General features: G+C 56.7%; 1 protein-coding gene across 41 annotated transcripts in view; it reads right to left on the minus strand.

Moving 5' to 3' along the window:
- NCOR2 (nuclear receptor corepressor 2) overlaps nucleotides 1-21561 on the minus strand; it is a 242182-nt gene that overhangs the window by 196879 nt on the left and 23742 nt on the right. For 37 of the 41 annotated variants that reach the window (XM_074008351.1, XM_045366770.3, XM_074008349.1 and 34 more), the window contains exon 2: nucleotides 13594-13640. The exons of the other annotated variants lie outside the window; for them this stretch is intronic. The gene's annotated coding sequence lies outside the window, so the exon portion shown is untranslated. The remainder of the gene's footprint in view (nucleotides 1-13593; nucleotides 13641-21561) is intronic. 41 annotated transcript variants of the gene reach the window in all.

A 21561-nucleotide genomic window follows, 5' to 3' on the forward strand; every position in this document is an offset into this window, starting at 1 on the left:
GAGCCAGCCACTTGTGGGCGGCTTGAGGAAAGGGGCCTGCCTCGTGGATGGCGAGGCCAGACACAGGCCATCACCTCTGCCCCCAAATAAAGACACTCCCCAGACCAAAATGCATCCTATTTCCCCATCCAGGCCCGGGATTCTTCTCCACAAAAGCATCAAAATGAAGCCCTGACCACGCTGGCTAAGGGAAGCCAACGGGACTCCAGGGCTGTTTTTCTGCATGTTGTTTTTATTTTTGAAAGGGGCCGCCCCCACCCACAGCAGCTGTGAGCTGGCAGCTGGCAGAGTTAATTGCTCACTCAAGACTCACTTCCAACTGCAACACCATCCGGCACGCCAGGATAGATACCACGGGCACCCGGCAACTGGCAAGGACGGCTGGGGGCAGGGGGCAGGGGGCAGGTGGCTGCCTGTTCAGGGGCTCCTGGGAACCCACACCCCGGCAGCAGAGGCAGCGGCACAGGAAAGAGGAGTGCCCAGGAATGCTCCAGGCCAGCCGCTGGATCCCAGGGACCCAATCTGGGAAGGACACATCGCACCGGCTGGCATCACTCAAGCTCTCAATGTGCCAGGGTCAGTGGGCTTCACGGGGCCTCCACTGTGCCTTACAACTGGGGTGTCCAGTCTTTTGGCTTCAATGGGCCACACTAAAAGAACTGTCTTGGATCACACATAACACTAACATTAATGATAGCTGATGAACTTAAAAAAAATCAAAAAACAATCTCATGCTTTAAGAAAGTTTACAAATTTGTGTTGGGCTGCATTTAAAACCGTCCTGAGCCGCAGGTTGGACGAGCTTGCCTTACAACAATCCTATGGGGTGCTGTTATACCCATTCCATTAATACATACTGGGAAACTGAGGCAGAGAGCAGTGAAGTGACTTGCCCAAGGGGACGGGGCTAGGAAGTGGCAATGTCGGTATTTGAACCCAGGGAGTGTGAAACCTCAGTCTATGACACTAACCACTAGACTATACTGTCTCCAAGAATGTCAGGCCCCACTGGAGACATGGTATTGTTCTCTGAGAACTGCTGTGGCCGTGGGCCTTGACTTTCAGAAATGGCATCTCCAATGGTGTCAGACATGACTTCTCAAGACTTGGGACCTTCCCGGACAGCCCATGGGACATTCTACCCAGATCACAGTGGGGACAAAATACTTTACAAGTCACTGCTAAGAAGAGGCTATAAAATGGTGACAGCCAGTTGTGGCCATGAAGAAAACTTGTTCTGGCCGATACAATGATTTTTAAAAACTGGGCCATTCTTTATAAAATCCAGATTTCCAGCTTCTCTTGGAAATCCATCAAAATATCTAGCATGCCAGTTAGCCACAATCCCCACCTCTCCCTTTTGACCTGCACTGACTCACTCCTTTCCTCCCTGTGTCTGAGTTTGGGACATCCCCTTATCCCTACTTTGGCCACCTCCTCTTGCTGTTGTAAACAGTGGAACAAATGTTGAAGACCTCACTCAAACAAGAGAAAGGAGTATCCCTCCTGGGATGCCAGGTGACTCTCTTCTCTTTGGCTGGCTGGGCTGGGCTGGTGGCATGATCCTGTCTGAGAACAAGGCCCGCATGGAAGGTGGCACAGCTGAGGCAAAGCCAGCTCCCAGAGGCATTGTCTGAACACCTGGATCCAGCCATGCCTGAACATGTCCTACCCTGGCCACTCTGAGGACCCATCAACTCCCCATCATGGCCTAACTGGACTGGAGTGTGTCTCTGCCACAACTCAGGAGCCCTAACTAACTGCTCCTAATTAATCACCCCCATGTCTCCCCTTGAATGACTTGCCCCTGGACCCCTGGCCTGATGGAAGACTAATTCAGCTCTTGCTTCACCCAGGTGAATGCCTGAACCTCGTCCTCACAACCCTCACCACCCGCGATAGCACTTGCTTGTTTAACTGACACTCTCCCTCTGGATACTAAACTCAAAGGCACAGGCAATGTCCAACTTCTAAACCGTTCTCATCCCAGTGACCCACGTGAGTCCGGAACATGCCACGTGCCCAATACATGTAAATTAAAACCATGTAAATACATGTAAATTAACTGTGGAGCAAAAGAACAAAAGGGAAAGGCAAAAGTCATTAAACTTGACTTCTGCCTTAAATGTGAAAAACAGCCCACCCCCGGAGGTCTGCAGAACAGTCTCAGATCCAGGGAAGCCCTCCTGGGGACCCCCTGCTCTGCTCCAGCCATTAGAGTGGGAAACTGAGGCACAGAGCCCCAATCAGCATGCCCGAAACATGGTGGCCGGAGGGCCTTTGCGCCTGCTGTTCCCTCACCCCCTTCCTTTCACATAGCGGGTGCCTCTTTATTGTCCAGGGCCCAGCTCAGATGTCACCTCCTCAGAAGCTACCCTGGAATTCTCACCTAAAATGAGTTCCCCGAAACTGAAGTCACTCCTACCTCCCCACCCTGTATTATTTCACAGGCAGCATTTTCTTGCCTTGCAAAATCCTGTTTGTTTTTCGGCACTGCCCATCTCCCCATCAGCCTGTGTGATCCACAAGGCAAAGCCCTGCATCTTGTTTGCTGTGTTTGCCATCCCCCCGACCCAGAGGAGGCCGTGGGGACACCGATCTGGCTGCAGGGAGGCAGGAAGCAGATGTCCCACGTCCTGACCATCCCACACTGCCCAGAGCAGCTGCTCGTGCCTGAGGGCCCTACGTGGCACATGGAGGCTGTCCCACAGCTGGCGTGGCCCTGCCAAGAGATCCAGTCTGGCTGTGGCAGTGACTGGCGTACCCACAGGGCAGAGGGAGGGTTGCAGGTGGCAACTGCACTATCCACACAATGAAAAGCAGCTGCCTTGGGGTCAGGCGTTCTGGGTTCACATCCTAGCTCTGCCAGCTGGGCGACCTTCGGCAAGTCCCTTAACCTCTCTTTGCCCTCAGCCCCCTTACCTAGAAAACAGGGCTGATCATAATAGCACCTACCTTCTAAGGCTGCTGCAAAGAGTACATGCGTGTATGTATGGGGTGCATGTTAGAAATTGTAGTTAATGTTAATAATAATAATACTGGCAACTCACACACAGCACTAAGGCAAGAAAAGGATCAGGAAATGTTAGCTTTTATAGTAAATATGGTATTTGCTCTGTGCCAGGTCCCGTATGAAGCACCCCACAACCCTGAAGTCAGCACCAGGGGAATGTGCGAACTCCCACTCCCATCCAAGCCACGGCCCAGAAACGCAGGCCCTGTCTGGCTGCACAAGTACACCATGGAAAGCAAAGGGTGTTCCCTCCCTGGGCCCCCGGGGGCGGCCCAGACATCCCAAGGGTTCAGGCCCCACTGCCTCATACAGGACCTGGAGTCTGGAGATACGGAGAGGCACCACGGAGGGAACAGGTGTGGGCTCTGGCTGGGCACCCTGGGGCTGCGTGGACAGCGGACGAGGACAAGACTGCCCCTAGCCACCCCCATCCTCTGTCCACGCCCGGCACATGCTCAGGTCCTGAGGAGCAACCATGAGGGTGGGGCAGAGCTGGTCTCTTCTCCCCACCGGACAGACAGGACGCTAACCAGTCAGCCACGGCAAGGACCCCAGCAAAGCCAGCCTGGGGTGCACACAGCTCCCTGCACTTCTCGGACAGGACAGGCAGCCCCCTCCACATCAGGGACACGAGGTGGCCCCCGTTCCCCAAACCAGGCAGTAAGAGACAGCTAGAACACTAGCTCCACCACCTCCCAGCTGTGTAGTCTCACTCATGCCCCTCCACCTCCCCGAGCCTCAGTTTCTCCATCTGTACTATGGGTCTAAGGACCATTATCACAGGCAGGACAGAGAGTCTCCCAAGAGCCAGCCAATCAGGGCCCCTGAAAGAGAAAGAGAAGATCTGGAAAGAAGCTATTTTAATTTCAGCAAATGGGCTTGCTTTGTCATTAGTGAAACACGATTTTATTTTACGGTTCAGAATGGCATCTGTTTATGGCAGTCATGGAAGAGATGACGAGATCTTTTCAGCAGTGGAACCTCAGGAGGCCTCGGGCCATCCTGATTCAGCAAATCCCTCAACAGGCCACGCTGAAGGGTAGATGGCAAACACGGCGCCGTGCACAGACGTGGCCACAGCGCACACAGCGTGCCCTGGATAGCGAGGCGGGAAGGACACCGGCTGGGGCAGACGACCTGAGTGCAAAGTTCACTGGCTGTGTGACCTCGGGCAAGACGCGGAACCTCTCTGTGCCTCAGTTTCCTCATATGTAAAGAGGCAATGATGATAACCCCTACTTTACAAGAGCTTTTAGGTGATGAAATAATTACTTTATTTATTTATTTATTTTTTTTTTTTGAGACGCAGTCTCGCTCTGTCGCCCAGGCTGGAGTGCAGTGGCACAATCTCGGCTCACTGCAAGCTCCACCTCCTGGTTTCATGCCATTCTCCTGCCTCGGCCTCCTGAGTAGCTGGGACTACAGGCGCCCACCACCACACCCGGCTAATTTTTTGTATTTTTTTTTTAGTAGAGACAGGGTTTCACTGTGTTAGTCAGGATGGTCTCTATCTCCTGACCTTGTGATCCGCCCGCCTCGGCCTCCCAAAGTGCTAGGATTACAGGCCCAAGCCACCGCGCCCGGCCCTTTTTTTTTTTTTTTTTTTGAGGTGGAGTCTTGCTCCGTTGCCCAGGCTGGAGTGCAGTGGCACGGTCTCACCTCACTGCAGTCTCTGCCTCCTGGGTTCAAACAATTCTCCCCAGTAGTTGGGATTACAGGCGCCCGCCACCACGCCCGGCTAATTCTTCTGTTTTTATTAGAGACGGGGTTTCACCATGTTGGCTAGGCTGGTCTCGAACTCCTGACCTCAGATGATCCTCCTGCCTCAGCCTTCCAAAGTGCTGGGATTACAGACGTGAGCCACTGCGCCCAGTCAATTAAATAAATTATAACATGTAAAGTGTGACACAATGACGATCACAAACCCTGTTAGGACTGTTGCTGTCACTGCCATCAGGTGCTCCCACTTCGAAGCTCCAGTAGGTTTATAAACCCAACGGCAGCGTAAAGACGGGTCCACCTGGATCCCTGGGACTTTGCACTCAGGTTGTCTGCCCTGGCCCGCATCCTCCCCGCCTCGCCCTCTAGGGGGTGCTGTGTGTGCTGTGGCCGCATCTGTGCGGGGCACCGTGTTGGTCATCTACCCTTCAGCGTGGCCTGTTGAGGGATTTGCTGAATCAGGATGGCCCGAGGCCTCCTGAGGTTTCACTGCCGAAAAGACCTCGTCATCCCTTCCATGACTGCCATAAACAGGCAGACTGGGGAAATAACCCACTAGGGACCGACCCCCCCCGACCCCCGTACCACCACCACCACCACCACCACCAAGGCTCTCTGGGAGCCCCTACAGCACGCCTCCCCACCTCCTCCCTCCGGAGACCGCCCCCCGCCCCGCCCCCGTACCACCACCACCACCACCACCACCACCAAGGTTCTCTGGGAGCCCCCAACAGCACACCTCTCCACCTCCTCCCTCCAGAGACCGCCCCCCCTCCTGTACCACCACCACCACCACCAAGGCTCTCTGGGAGCCCCTACAGCACACCTCTCCACCTCCTCCCTCCAGAGACCGCCCCCCCTCCTGTACCACCACCACCACCACCAAGGCTCTCTGGGAGCCCCTACAGCACGCCTCTCCACTTCCTCCCTCCAGCTGGGGTGGGGATGACTATGAGACACATGTCAGAGCCGAAGATTAAAAACAAGTACAATGATCGGGCAGGCATCCATCCACAATGATGAATCTGATGTAATTAGGCACCCCGCTAACTTCATTACTTATTTATTTACGGGATTGCTTATTTAATTTACGGGCCTCCTTCCCCGAAAAGTCATCTTAGCTGACACCCCTCAGGCAAGGAAAAAGGAGAAGGAGGCCCCCTCTTTCATCCCAGCCCATTCCTGGGCTTCCATGTGTCATGCTCCTCCCTTGCCCCAAAATAGCTCCCCGGAAGGCAGGTGTGGTTTTGCCCAAGACAACAGGATTGAGCAAGGAAGACCCTGGGCAGAGCCAACGCCTGACACTCACAGCGCCCAGTGCCCAAGCACAGTGCGTGACCCGGAAGGCACAGCGTCGCCGCCACACCCTCATCTCGCCAGCAGAGGAAACTCCAGGAAAAAGACGGGTGGTCCTGGCCCCAACCAGCCACCAATTCTTGGCATGACCCTCTGGACTGGCAAACACATCACTGCAACAAACGGAGCTGGCGACTCCCAGCCTGAAGGAGGGGAAGGGCATGCGACTCGGAGTCATGAGTTTCATTTCTTGTCGGAATGGAAGTCACCTGACCTGTCAGAGCCTCAGTTTCCTCATCTGTAAGATGAGTGTTAAGAACAACACTGCCAGGCATGGTGGCTCATGCCTGTAATCCCAGCACTTTGGGAGGCCGATTACCTGAGGTCAGGAGTTTGAGACCAGCCTGGCCAACACAGAGAAACCCCGTCTCTACTAAAAATACAAAATTAGCTGGGCGTGATGGCACATGCCTATAATTCCAGCTACTCAGGAGGCTGAGGCAGAAGAATCACTTGAACCTGGGAGGCAGAGGTTGCGCTGAGCCAGGATCGCGCCATTGCACTCCAGCCTGGGCAACAAGAGCGAAACTCCGACTCAAAAAAAAGAGAACAACACTCACTAATCCTAGCACTTTGGGAGGCCAAGGCAAGGGGATGATCTGAGGTCAGGAGTTCAAGAACAGCCTGGCCAACATGGCAAAACCCCATCTCTACTAAAAAAAAAAAAATACAAAAAGTAGCCAGACATGGTGGTGCATGCCTGTAATCCCAGCTACTTGGGAGGCTGAAGCAGGAGAATTGCTTGAACCCAGGAGACAGAGGTTGCAGTGAGTTGAGATGGCACCACTGCACTCCAGCCTGGGCGACACAGCAAGACTCTGCCTCAAAAAAAAAAGACAAAAAAAAAAACAAAACAAAAAAAGAACAACACTCACAGCTAACTAACCCCAAAAACCCCAACTGGTGCTATCCAGCGCTGCACTGTGGTCTCAACCACTGCAATTGGAAGAGAAGCAGTCAGTCAGGAGCATAAAGACTAGAAAGGAAAAGACAAAGCTAGCGCTGGCAGACATGTGATTATCTCCCACCATCCAGGAGATCCCACCAGCTGGCCGAACACATAAAATCAAAACACAGAACCACAGCTTTGCCCAAAAGGCAGCAAAAGCTGAAAAACGTAATCAAAAGTGCATTAGGGTCTCCTGGAACGGCTAACATTAAAAGATTGACAGTAGCAAGTGCTGGCAAGGATGTGGAGCAACTGGAACTCTCATCCACTGCAGGTGGGCATGCAAAATGGGACAGCCACTTTAGAAAACAGCTGGTGGTTTCTTGTAAACTAAAATAACACATTTACCACGTGACCTAGCAACCCAACACTTAGATATTCACACAAGAGAAAAGAAAACATGTTCACACAAAGACTTACACAAGAGTGTTCAGAGCAGCTTTATTCCCAATAGCCAAAAACTGGAAACTTCGATGTCCATCAACTGATTAATGGATAAACTGTAATATATCCACACAATGGAATATTACTTAGCCATAAGAGAGAATGAATTGATACATGAGCAACATGGGTTATGCAGAGTGAAAGAAGCGAGACACAAAGAAGTACATACCTGGTGATAATTTTATTAAAAACTTCTAGAAGAGTTAAAAGCTTCTATAACAGCAGATCGGTGGGTACCTCTAGTCAGGGGCAGGGAGGGGGCGCTCGAGATTTAGTGTCAAGGGACTGGCGGGGATTTAGGGGGGACAGAAACACTTTATTTTGATTGTGGAGGTGATACAAATGTTTACATTTGCCAAAACTCATGCATTGAACCCTTAAAATGGGTGCATCATTATAGGTTAATTACATCTCAATGAAGATGATCCTAAGTGTAACAGGGAAAGAGATGCACATATTAACACTACTCACTCCATTCCCAGTGCCCGGGGACTATTTCCTCCCTTCTAAATCAGTCTGCTGGTTCCTAAACTGGCCCTCAAGTTTCCCAAAGGCCCCTGATGTATGAGCATTGGACAGTTTGGGTCCGGGTTGAACCCCAGCTTTGTCCTATGCTAGCTACGTCATTTAGGGCACTGCGGCCCTTAGGGCAAATCACTTTGCCTCTCTGCCCCTCAGTTTCCCCCTCTACAAAAGCAAGGTGAGAATACCACACTCCTCAGAAAACTGCAAGTAAAATGAACCAAAGTGAACGTACCAAGTGCAGGACCCAGTATACACCAGGGGCTTCATTATTGCTGCTGCCAAGTGACAAATTGTCAAGCACCAGGCCCAGTGTGGACAGAGCTGGCCAGGATTCTTGTAACTATGACAAACACAACACACTTCCCCACCCCACCAGACAAGGCTCAAGGCTCTGGGCACAGATAGCTGCCCCCAGGCCCCGAGGACTCAGGCCGGGGCATTTAACTGATGCCTGCTGTCCACCCAGGACACGGTTCCTGGGCTCCACCCAACCCGCCCCTCCCAGGGAAGCAGGGACAAAAGGATGGGGCCCTGTGGGGACGGCTGGCCCTGAGGACAACATGGGCACATGCGAGGTCATTTCAGAGAAGGGTGTCTGGGAGGCATCCACCAACTCATGCTGAACAAGAGTCCAGCCAGAGCCCACCCATTTATAAAAGAAAATGATAATAATAATAGAAGGACAGGGAGGGGGCTGCAGGGATGGGGGCTCTGCACCAGCTCCCGCGGGCCTGTCCAGGACTCCTGCTCCCCTCTGAGTGATGGCGGGGCAGGCGCCTGGAGCCAACAGCAGGAGGGGCATCCCCCGGGCCCGATTAGCGGGCGGCCGCAGGCACACACGCTCAACTGTCAGCCTCCTCCTCTCAGCCCGCCATCACAGGCACCATTAATTGCTGTCATTTGAGGGTGGCCTGTGGGGAGAAGGAGGGAGGAGGAGAAGGAGGGGTAGGGAGCAGGAAGGAAGGGGGAGGGGAGGAAGGAATTGCAGGGAGCCCCTGCCCAGGGCTGAGCATCCAGGCTGAGAAGGAGAGGGAGGAGGATGGCAGACAGGGAAGGGCGGGGGGACCTCCACTGCTCTCCTCCCCACCCAAGAAGGGCCCAGGGCCCCGTCCAACTGGGGATAAGGCTGGTCCTCTCAGAGCCCCCAAGAGGCAAGATCCCACTGGGCCAGGGCCCTAGAACCTCCCCACACACACCTTTGGTGTCCCTGATCACCCGCCCAGGGTACCCAGAGACCCCAGCCCCCACCCACACCTGACCCCTCACCCCAATGTATAGACGATCCCAGACGCCCACCTCCCCACCCCACTCCCAGCTGAAGAATCACTCACAGAGCTTTGAGTCATGGGGAACCCACTTTCGGGGCCAGGGGCTCCCGCAGCCCCCTTCTAAGGTCCTAGGTCCGCAGGGAAGAGTGCTGCTGGGAGCCTGGGGCCAAGCCCTCCCTCTGCTACTGCACCCTAGCGACACCACATTGCCTCCCTGTGCCTCAGTTTCCTCATCTGGAGGATGGGGATAAGGAGGCTGCCCACCTCCAGGGTCGCTCTGAGATTTAAGGAGGTAATTCCATAAAGTGTTTAACCGGGGGCTGACATACGTGCATGCATAGCCAGTGTTGGCCCCGACGTCTGTCCCCTCTTATCTCCCCCATCCCCCCTTCTACCATCAGGGTTCTTCCGCAGAAAAGGCTGCACCCCCCCCCACGCCCAGCATGGAGGGTCCCAGAGGCACCCCACAGAGCTGCCAAGTGGGTGTGGCGGCGCAGGGCATCCGGGCAGCGTCTGTCCTCTGCGAGGGGAGCACAGAGCATCTGCCTGCCTCAATGTGCCCCCATGGCCCCGCTCCCACTCACCCCTGCTGGCCCCCAGACAGGCCTTGCCTTCAGGCTGAGGAGCCACTTGGGTCCTGCAAGGGGGCTCCTGGGAGCATCAGGTTCCCTCAGCAGGGGAGAAGGAGGCCCCACTCCACCGTCTGTCTGCCTTCCCGGCCTCCCTCAGATGTGATGGATCGCCCCGGCGGAGGAAGCTAAGTGCTTGCAGACAAAAAGCCCTTTTATCGTCCTCGGGTGGGCCACTGGCATGACAAGCAGATAACTCAGCCACAGGAGGAAGGCTCCCCATTAGGCCGGAGATGGAGACGCCGATGGATGGGGGACAGAGAGGCAGAGGAGGAGGAGGCCAGGAAAAACAGCCCAGGCCAGGCCACTTTCCTTCCAACTTCAAAGCCCCCTGAGCCTAGGCAGAAAGCCCTGCTGAGCTCATCACCTTGTGGGGGACAGCCACCATCCCACTCCTCCTTCCGCCTTCCCTCCAAATCCCACTACTCCTTCCCCTACCTCCAAACTCCACTCCTCCTTCCCCCACCTCCAAACTCCACTCCTCCTTCCCCCACCTCCAAACTCCACTCCTCCTTCCCCCACCTCCAAACTCCACTCCTCCTTCCCCCACCTCCAAATCCCACTCCTCCTTCCCCCTTCCCTCCAAATCCCACTCCTCCTTCCCCCATCCCTCCAAATCCCACCACTCCTTCCCCCACCTCCAAATCCCACTCCTCCTTCCCCCCACCTCCAAATCCCACTCCTCCTTCCCCCCACCTCCAAATCCCACTTCTCCTTCCCCCTTCCCTCCAAATCCCACCACTCCTTCCCCTACCTCCAAACCCCACTCCTCCTTCCCCCACCTCCAAACCCCACTCCTCCTTCCCCCACCTCCAAACTCCACTCCTCCTTCCCCCACCTCCAAACCCCACTCCTCCTTCCCCCCACCTCCAAATCCCACTCCTCCTTCCCCCACCTCCAAATCCCACTCCTCCTTCCCCCACCTCCAAATCCCACTCCTGCTTCCCCCTTCCCTCCAAATCCCACCACTCCTTCCCCTACCTCCAAACTCCACTCCTCCTTCCCCCACCTCCAAACCCCACTCCTCCTTCCCCCCACCTCCAAATCCCACTCCTCCTTCCCCCCTCCCTCCAAATCCCACTCCTCCTTCCCCCTTGCCTCCAAATCCCACCACTCCTTCCCCCTTCCCTCCAAATCCCACTCCTCCTTCCCCCACCTCCAAACTCCACTCCTCCTTCCCCCCACCTCCAAATCCCACTCCTCCTTCCCCCACCTCCAAATCCCACTCCTCCTTCCCCCACCTCCAAATCCCACTCCTGCTTCCCCCTTCCCTCCAAATCCCACCACTCCTTCCCCTACCTCCAAACTCCACTCCTCCTTCCCCCACCTCCACACCCCACTCCTCCTTCCCCCCACCTCCAAATCCCACTCCTCCTTCCCCCCTCCCTCCAAATCCCACTCCTCCTTCCCCCTTGCCTCCAAATCCCACTCCTGTTTCCCCACTCCCTCCAAGATGAACCCGGTTGTGAGGCCCAGGGCTTAGGGCCCAAGGCCCAGCCCCAGGAAGCAGATGACCTTCAGGGCTGATCTCCCCTCCTGCCCAGTGGGAGGTCCCCAAAGGCTCAGGACAAAGGAAAGAGGCCTCCCCCAGGTAAACTCCCCCCAGGTAACTCAGAATCCCACAACCCGAGAGGCCCATTCTAAGCCACTTCGGTGCCTTGGCAGGGCTGTTCCCTCGGCCTGAGACACCCTTCCCCCAGATACCTACGTGCTCCCTTCCTCCCCTCCTAGAGGTCTTTGCTCAAGGGCCAGCTTCCCAGGGAGGCCCACCCTGACCCCCACTTTGAAACTGCAACCCCCAGCCCACCCACACGCTCCCCAGACCCCTTCACGGCTTGTTCCTCAGCCCGGTGCTAGACCCGCTAAGCGTCGGACTTACTGACTTTCGGTCATGGTCTGTCTCCGGGCTGCACACCCAGGCTGTGTGGTGTCATCCAAGCTCATCCAACCCCAGCCCAGGACGCCTTTGAATGTGGCCTGACACACATTTGTAAACTTTCTGAAAACATTATGAGACCTTTCTGTGATTTATTTTTTTTTTTTAGCTCATCAGCTATCATTAGTGCTAGTGTATTTTCTGAGTAGCCCAAGACAATTGTTCTTCCAATGTGGCTCAGGGAAGCCAAAAGATTGGACAACGCTGGTGTAGCCTGTGGTTCCCAGGCTACCTGTACGGTGTGCGGCTGGACTGACTCCCACAGGCAGCTGAAACCCAGTGGTACACTGTGTATCCAAAGGAACAGTAATAGAAAGGAATAATTCAAAGGAATAGAAAAGAAACAGTAAAAATGTGGTATTGTCCGGGCATGGTGGCTTACACCTGTTATCCAAGCACTTTGGGAGGCCGAGGCAGGAGGATCACTTGAGGTCAGGAGTTCGAGACCAGCCTGGCCAACATGGCGAAACCCCGTCTCTACTAAAAATACAAAAATTAGCCAGGTATGGTGGCACACACCTGTAATCCCAGCTATTAAGGAGGCTGAGGCAGGAGAATAGCTTGAACCTGGGAGGCAGAGGTTGCAGTGAGCCAAGATCATGCCATTGCACTCCAGCCTGGGCAACAGAGCAATAACTCTGTCTCAAAAAAAAAAAAAAGTGACATTATAATCTTATGGGACCACTGTCATATATGCAGTCCACCATTGACCAAAACATCGTTATGCAGCACATGACTGTATTTGGAACAAGAATGAAATCTCCCGACAGCAGCCTGTGATGAGCCAGAACACGCTGTGTGCCCGCCGTGTGCCCGAGCCTCCACGTGCACGAGCCCGGCAATGCCCTTGGCGACCGTCTGCCTGGCTGGGAAATGAGCACTCCAGGAAAAACCTGCTGGATTCCCTGGGAAGGGTGAGAAGGGGTTCTTTGCTTCTGGCTCTTTGCTTTCAGCTGAAAGATCTGGGACAGGTGACCAAGCTGTGCCTCAGTTTCCTCACGTGTAAAATGAGGCTAAGCACCCATTCTGGAGTGTTGCTGGGAGGGTCACGAAATGGTGTGACATGTGAAAAGCACGACCTGTGATTATGACTCGTGAGGCACCTTCTCGGGCCAGGCACTGCTCTCTATGAGCGTTAATCATCACAGCAACCCTACAAGGGGAAACTGTTATTGCTCTCCAGTCTACAGATGGAGAGACAGAGATACAGAGAGATGAAGCAACCTGGCCCCGGTGCCCAGCACAGAAGTAGCAGTGACAAGACTGGGACCCAGGCCACCTCTTTGCCTGCTGGGTGCTGGGCGCAGGGACCACAGTGGTGGTTCAGCCTGAGGGCTTCCTCCGGCACCCAACACCCAAACACCTGGGCCCATCCACAGGCGCCACCCTGGCCAAACCTGCAGGCCCACCACCAAAGCACAAAAGCAATATGACCGAGAACCCCGGAGCCCAGGGAAACCCACCCTCCTGACACTGACACTGTCAGAGACCCTCCCATCTCTCAGGCGCCATCAAAAAATCACTGCACCAACTCAGCCAGGAAACAGCCTGTCCCCGGGGGACCCCGCAAACTGCCCTAGTTGCTCGCTGCACTGGACAGCTCTGACATGCCAGACCCCACACGCCCCCCGAGGCCCCCACCACACACTCCAGGCCGAACCTGGCTCCGGGTAATTCCAGACCCCCTTCCCACGAGAAGGTCCAGGCAGGATGAACCTCCTGGGGACACCAAGTGGAGACAGACATGAACCTACCAGAAACTGCCTCCAGCAAGGCTGTGTCCTCAAAGACGCAGGGAGACCTGTGGAGAAAACATGGGTTTCGTTACCTGACATCGCATGTATGGGGTTTGGCGTGACGACATCAATGTGCAGGGAAAAAAGACCATGTCTGCCGTCGGGGCCCATGCGTCGTAAGCACCGGGCCAAGTATTTCTCCATGACAACCCTGTGAGGCAGGTACTGCTACCTATTTGACAGAGGGAGGCTGAGGCTCAGACAATCAAATCTCATGCCCAAGTTCTCAGAGCCGGGAAGTGACAAAGCTGTGATTTGATCCCAGATTGTGGATTTAAAGGCAGTCCACACCCTGGCAAGACCACCAAGGGGTCCAGGGCCCCATGGCCAGGCTACTGGGAAACTGCCCCATTACCTACCCAGAGGACCCCACAAACAGGCAGATGGGTCGACCGACACCTGAAGGATGGTGTCGGGGGACGGGGTGTCTACTATTCTCATACAAGAATTTATTTTTGTGTTTGGTTGGTATTTTGGAGTGTTTTTGTTTTTGTTTTGGATACAGTCTTGCTCTGTCACTCAGGCTGGGGTGCAGTGGTGCAATCATGGCTCCCTGCAGCCTCAACCTAAGGCAATCCTCCCACCTACGGCTCCTAAGTAGCTGGGACTACAGGTGCTTGCCACCATGCCCAGCTAATTTTTGTATTTTTTTGTAGAGACAGGGTCTCACCATGTTGCCCAGGCTGGTTTCAAACTCCTGGGCTCAAGCAATCCTCCTGCCTTGGCCTCCCAAAATGCTGGGATTACAGGTGTGAGCCACTGTGCCCAGCCTCATTTAAGAATTTCTGAGTTACCATACAAAGTCAAAAATAGTGAAATGACAGCTAGTATCCAGAATACAGAGGGGACACCCACAAATCAATATGAGCCAGTCAACCCAGCAGCAGACAGGCAAAAGACAACACAGACACTTTCACCAAAGAGTATATACACATGGCCAATGAGACACAAAAAGATGCCCAATGTCATCAGTCCTTAAGAGAGGGCAGTTAACACCACGAAAGACCACTGCTCACCCATGCGGATGGCAAACATGAAACAGACAACATCAAGTGCTGGTGAGAAGAAGGAGCGCCTGGAACCCTCACCCGTTGCCGACGGGATGCAAAATGGAGCAACTACTTTGCAAAAACAGTTTGGCCGTTTCTTATAGTTAAACACATGCTTGCCGTATGACCCAGTAATTCAACTCCTAGGTCTTTATCAGACAGACATGAAAACAGCCACACAGACTCACGCACAAATGTTCACTGAAGCTTTATGCACAATCGCAGAACAACTGAAAACAACCCAACGGTCCATCGACAGGTGAATGGATAAACAAACAGTGGTGCATCCACACCACATGACTCTGCAATCAAGAAGAACAAAGTGCAGATACACAGAACCAAGGGGAGGAATCTGAGACTCAGGCTGTGTCCAAGAAGCCAGATTTAAGGCTGCAGACTCTGTGGTTCCATGATAGGATTCTGGGGAAGACAAAACAACTTTCACATTTGTACAGAGGCCTGCAGAGGTCGTCAAATACAACAAAAAGAATGTCATTCCCACAAAAGTTAGGACGCCAATCACCTCTGGGGAGAAAGCAGCCCGTGGCTACAAGGTGATCCCTTTATAATTGTTCGCTAATTTGCACCGAGGGGTTTATGCATTCTTTATCGTGTTAACTTCTGCATGAAAAGAACAAGTAAAAAATAGTACAGCGGGCAGAGCACTGGACAGGGTCAATCTCAAGTGGGCCTCTGGGAAACCCGTTCTCCACCCCGTGCCGAAGCTGAGGGATGGGGACTGGCGGGGCCAGGGCTGCCCACTCCCACAAGGCCGGGGGCAGTTGTGTGTAGTGCTCAAGCTCTGAAGCCAGGCTCCCCAGGTGCCAATCTGGCCTCTACCCCCTCCTAGCTCCTAGCTGTGCAACTTGGAATGAGCAACTTCACCCCTCTGAGCCTCAGATTGCCCGTCTCTAAAATGGAAATGATGATTTAAACAACGCTGACCCCACAGGAATGCTGTGAGCGTGAAGTGCCCTCAGCGCCAGTGTGTGCCACTTCGAGTGCTCAGCTCTTGCTGGACATGGCTCCTACCCCCACCAGGGGCTGGCAGCCAAGCTCCTAGAGGCCAGCCCTCTCCAGCGCCTGGCAGGCCCTCAGGCCCCAAGGAGGGAGCCTTTGAAAGGGCAGCTGCGGGCAGCTCACAGGGGGACAAGCCAGCGGCTTCTTTCCTGCCCTTTTTTCTTTTTTAAGCGCTTTTTTCACTACGATGCCCCCAGGCTTGGCACTCGGTCCTGCCATCTGCGTCAGCTCCAGAGACTGGCCCTGCGGGAAGGCTGGAAACAGGGAGGGCCCGGGCACATCTTCACAGCCGCCCTCCCCAGCTCCCGGAAGCCTCGGTGGCCAGACACCTGCAGCACGTCCCGTCATGGGCTAGGACAGAGCCAGGCCTGGCAGGCGCTCTCCCCGGGCACCAAGAAGCTCTCAACCTCCACCTGGGAGGGACAGCTGGGAGATCAGACCCCAGCTTCTCCTAACCTGCTCCCAACCCCAGCCAGCTCAGCCTGCAATCCCCAAGAGACAGAGTCCCAGGGTGTCCCGGTGGCATGGGGTCAAGGCCAGTGGCGGCTGGCCCCAGGGTCACATTGTCGAGGGGAAACAGGGAATTTCCCAGCAGTGATGGAGTGACACATAGGTCCAAAGAGAGGTTCCCAATTTAGAAAACTCAGCAGGGACTTCCCAGGAGAGGCAACCTGTCACACTGGCCAGAATCCAGAGAGATGACTGAGGGGCCAAGGGGCAGCGAGCGCTGGGCTGAGGTGGGAAGGAACCCAGGGCCCAGGCTGGAGCAGAGCCCGCGGGAGAGGAAGAGAGGGGAGGGCTGGAGGCAGCAGGGGCGGGTCACGCAGGGTTCTGCAGACGGGTTTTCTCTCCAAAGCAGAGCACCTTAGGAGAGTTATGAAGGCTGCAGAGGGGCAAGGTCCCACTCCAAAGTGGAGATGCATCCGGCTGTGGAGCGCGGGTGAGGGCGGAAGCCACAGCCAAGGGAGAGGTCACTGTGCCAGTCCGGGCGAGTGATGTGGTGGGCAGCCCAGGCTGGGCGCAGCGAGGTGGGAGAGGGGCCGGCAGGGAGAGCATTCCACATTAGAGTCCGAAAGGCAGGCAAGGGATGGTGAGAATCAGAGGCCCGCTCCTCCCCTCCGACCCTGGGCAGAGCTGGTGGGGGAGGGAAGGAGAGGGTGACAACATCCACTTCCTGCACAGGACCCTTTCAGGGACGCGGTCATCCCGTGCTCCTGGCCAGGAAACTGCTGCTCTGAGGGAGGACTCACCCAAGGCTACACGGCAAGGAAGGGAGTGAGCGGGGATCCAAATCCAGGGCCAAGTGCTTGAGCCATGGGGAGCCAGGGCACCAGGGCACCAGGGCACAGGGCTGGCAGCGTGGCCCAGGCTGCCCGCGAGCGGCCAGGGCGTGCGCAGTGTGGGCCGCAGTGTGGACCAGGCCCCGTGCCTCCCTGGCTGCCGCACCTGTCAGGGCTTCCCAGGCCAGGCGTCTCCCAGCTCAGCCCCGCAGCGGTGGGTCTCACTCACTGTCTCACGCTTCCCTGTGCTCACAGCCGCCACTCACTTCAAGGCCACAGTAGAACTTGCTCACTCTGCTGCACTCACATTCACACGTTCACACCTGGTTCACGCTCACCGGCTCGGGGCCACCCACACACATTCCAGCTCAGGCCCAGGTCCACTGGCCAGCTCTGCGGGCCCTCCCCGCGCGGCGTCCCCTCCACCTCCTATACGCTCACTGGCCCCCAGCAAGCTCCCATGCTCCCCCTCACTCACCCTCACCTTCCCAGGCTGGGGGAACCTGGGCACCCACCTTCCTCTGAAGCAGAAGGCTCAGTCCACCCGCAGCTGTAGGAAGGGCCAGGCCTCCATCCTCGCACCCCTGGGGCTGGCCAGGCTCGTCTCCCAGCAAAGCAGATGCATGGGGAGGAGCAAGGACCAGTTCCAAGGCTCTCCTCTGCCAAGCCCACTGTGACCACTCATGGCCCACAGGCTGAGACTTGCCCCCACCTGCCACCGCCCCCCTTGTCAGCTCCCAAACAAGCCCTATAAGGCCCACCTCCTGGCATTGGCTTTTGCCCTCAACTCCACCAAACACACCCTCACCTTGCTCTCTACCCTGCTGGAATCATCGCAAGCACCATCTTTTCCTCCTCCAGGAAGCCTGCCTGGCTCACCCCAGCCACAGAGGCCAACCTGACTCATCCATTCGCCACACTCAGAGATGGGAAGCCACCACTGAAGGCCACACAGCTGCAAGAGACGGAGCCAGCGACATGCAAACCCAGAGGCAGCTTCAACATGCCTCGACCAGGACACCATCAACCTTCAGTCGCTCAACAAACAGAAGGGACAGACCCCCTGTTACCCGCCAGGTACAGGGGCGTGACTGTAAACACAAAAGATGAGGGCCTTAGGGCCCGAGGTCACACATACCCACACCCGAACGCCCTCCAGTACATCCATAAATGAGCAAGATGATTGTAAAGAGTGGCCCCTGGAGTGACGGACACAAACCATGGCAACCCTGCAGTGGTGGGAGGGAGGGCAGGGGGGGGCAGAGGGGGCCTCCTGCAGGAGGAGACCCTGGAGCCAAGCACAGAACAGCTTGGCTGTCCATAAGGAAGGAAAAAAGAGCACTCCAGGCAGAAGGCACAGCTTATGCAAAGGCCCAGGGGCAGGAACCAGCTCAGAGGATTAGAGAAGCTGGGGCAGCCAGAGGGCTGGGGAGTGGAGAGCTGGAGAGGGCTGGGGAGTAGAGCTGGAGGGGGATGGAGGTGGAGAGCTGGAGAGGGATGGGGAGTAGAACTGGAGGGGGATGGAGGTGGAGAGCTGGAGAGGGATGGGGAGTAGAGCTGGAGGAGGATGGGGAGTGGAGATGGAGGGGATGGGGGTGGAGATGGAAGGGGATGGGGTGGACATGGAGGGGGATGGGAAGTGAAGAGCTGGAGGGGGATGGGGAGTGGAGCTGGAGGGGGATGGGGAGTGGAGATGGAAGGGGATGGGGAGTGGAGATGGAAGGGGATGGGGAGTGGAGATGGAGAGGGCGGGGAGTGGAGATGGAGGGGGATGGGGAATGGAGATGGATGGGGATGGGGAGTGGAGATGGAGGGGGATGGGGGAGGAGACATAGGGGGATAGGGAGTGAAGAGATGGAGGGGGATGGGGAGTAGAGAGCTGGAGGGGGATCTGGGGTGAAGAGCTAGAGGAAGATGGGGAGTGGAGATGGAGGGGGATGGGGGTGGAGATGAAAGGGGATGGGGAGTGGAGATGGAGAGGGATGGGGTAGAGAGCTGGAGGGGGATGGGGAGTGGAGCTGGAGGGGAATGCGGAGTGGAACTGGAGGGGGATGGAGGTGGAGATGGAGGGAGATGGGGAGGGGAGATGGGGAGAGGAGATGGAAGGGGCTAGGGATGGAGAGCTGGAGGGGTATGGGGAGTGGAGCTGGAGGGGTATGGGGAGTGGAGATGGAGGGGGATGGAGAGTGGAGATGGAGGGGGATGGGGAGTGGAAAGCTGAAGGGGGAGGGGGTGGAGAGCTAGAGGGGGATGGGGACTGGAGATGGAGGGGGATGGGGACTGGAGATGGAGGGGGATGGGCAGTGGAGATGGAAGGGGATGGGGAGGAGATGGAGGGGGATGGGGGAGGAGATGGAGTGGGGTGGGGAGCAGAGAGCTGGAGAGGGATGGGGAGTAAAGATAGAGAGGGATGGGGAGTGGTGATGGGGGGGTATGGGGAGTGGAGATTGAAGGGGATGGGGAGTGGAGATGGAGCGGGTGGGGAGTGGAGATGGAGGGGAGTGGGGATGGAGCTGGAGGAGGAAGGAGAGTGGAGCTGGAGGGGGATGGGGAGTGGGGAGCTGGAGGGGGAGGCGGTGGAGAGCTGAAGGGGGATGGGGAGTGGAGAGTTAGAGGGGGATGGGGAGTGGAGAGCTAGAGGGGGAGGGGGAGTGGAGAGCTAAAGGGGGAGGGGGTGGAGAGCTGGAGGGGGATGGGTGCTGTGTTCCTGGCCACAGGAGGGGAGCCACGTGCTCCAATGGAACACATAACTGAGTAGGAACAGTGTGGGGCAGGGCCAGCGAGGACGCCTTTGGGTCAATCCCTGAGGGCTCCATGGAGGCATCAACCTCTTGCCCTCTCCAGACCCAGCCTCAACCTCTTCCTGCATGGAGGATCAGAACTGTGGGGCTCCAGCTTGGTGTCTGGACTCTGGCACCTTTCCCACCAGACCTGCGGCAGCCACAGGAACAGGGTGGGCCATTGCCTCGGGGCTCCTGTGCCTCCAGGACCCATGATTACTCAAGCCCAGGGCTCAGTACAAATCCTCCCTTTCAGCCCAGCCTCCCCTGAGCAGTGGCTACACCGGCCATAACAGCCACACCCTCAGCACGGCCACAGGAGGGGCATCTTCCAGAAGGGAGAAGAACCCACAGTGCCCACAGAGACGGGCGAGGTGGGCGACAGCAGCCAGGCTCCACTCCAGGCCACCTCTGTACTGGGCACCGAGGCCAAGATGCTCAGTGCCCGCCCCAGGCCCTAGGAACCTGCCAGGCCAGCATGAGCCAGCCTCAGGGCATGCTCTGCAGAAGCTCTAAACTGGACCCTGCAGACCCACAGATCAGACCCTGGCCCTCAAGGGGCAGGCATGACCCCCAGAAGCCTTCCCTGCAGGGTGGAGTTTGGGAACTTCCGGCACAGCACAACCCCGGTGCCCTGAGACGTGGAGGCGGCTCACCACCCTCCCAGGGCTGGCCAGGGTCCACCAGGTACATCTTCCCACACGGGGTGAACAAGGAGCCTCCCCTGTCCCCTGCAGTGGTGTCACCTGGTCTCCGTTCCTGTGGTAGCCAGCAGCCCAGACAGCCAGAGCGGGAGGGAGGCAGGCTCTGCAGTCCTTCCATTGAGAACCCACGGGGATATTTTGTTTTCCTTCTCCAGTGACAGCCGAGGCAGCCCGCCCCAAGCCAGTTCTCCTGGAAGCTGCGGAGGCAGCCACCCAGAGTTCACCAAGGTCTCAGTCCCCTCTGGACTGCAACAGCCAAGGGCGGGGGAGTGGGCGAAGATGAGGGTCACAGCCTCTCTCCCTCCCATCCCTCCTCCACCAGCCAGGGCAAGGGCCGCCAGACCAAGGCCAAGGGGGCCGGCAGCAAGGATGTGAGTGATCAGGGCCTGCAGTGGGACCAGCAGGGGGGTGGGGATGGGCCGAAGCCCCGTCCAGAGGGGGACTGAGGAGAAATCCTGTGCCCTGCCCGGGAACACATCCCAGTCCCAGGGCCACCTGTCTGCTCCCAACAGGGGAGGCTGCAGTGACACCAAGCACAGCGACTGGGGAGGAGCCACTGCAAAAATCATGACAGCGATCATCACAATAACAAGAACAGCCCTCACTTCCTGCCAGGCCACGTGCATCTCCACTGCCCGGACCCCATTTGAGGGGTGGGGAGACAGACACACACGGGGTCACCTGCTCCAGCTCAAACAGCCAGCGAGGGGCCGGCAGGTAGGACCCCGAGCGTCTGACCCTCTGCTCTGGGCCGCTCCATTCTCCACCCCGACAGCGCCCTGGATTTAGCAGGGCCTAGGCTTCCCAGAAACCTCGCCGCCCATCTCCTCGCTGCGGGGTGTGGGGCCACCTTGGAGACAGCAGCCAGCAGGAGCAATTAGAGGCCAGGAAGCAGCCAGGGTATCGACTGCTTTCGGGAGGGAAGGGGGACGCGGGCTCTGTCGGGGTGGCAGCAGCCTGGCTCACGGCCAAGCACGGGCCACGACATGGCAGGGAGCGCAGCCCAGGCCCGGAGGCCACGGAGGCCCCACGCGGCAGCACAGGGAGGCCATCTGTCCATCCACCTGTCTGTCCAGTCCCATCACCCTCATGG

Source organism: Macaca fascicularis, chromosome 11, assembly GCF_037993035.2.
Source record: "Macaca fascicularis isolate 582-1 chromosome 11, T2T-MFA8v1.1".
Taxonomy (NCBI): Eukaryota; Metazoa; Chordata; class Mammalia; order Primates; family Cercopithecidae; genus Macaca; species Macaca fascicularis.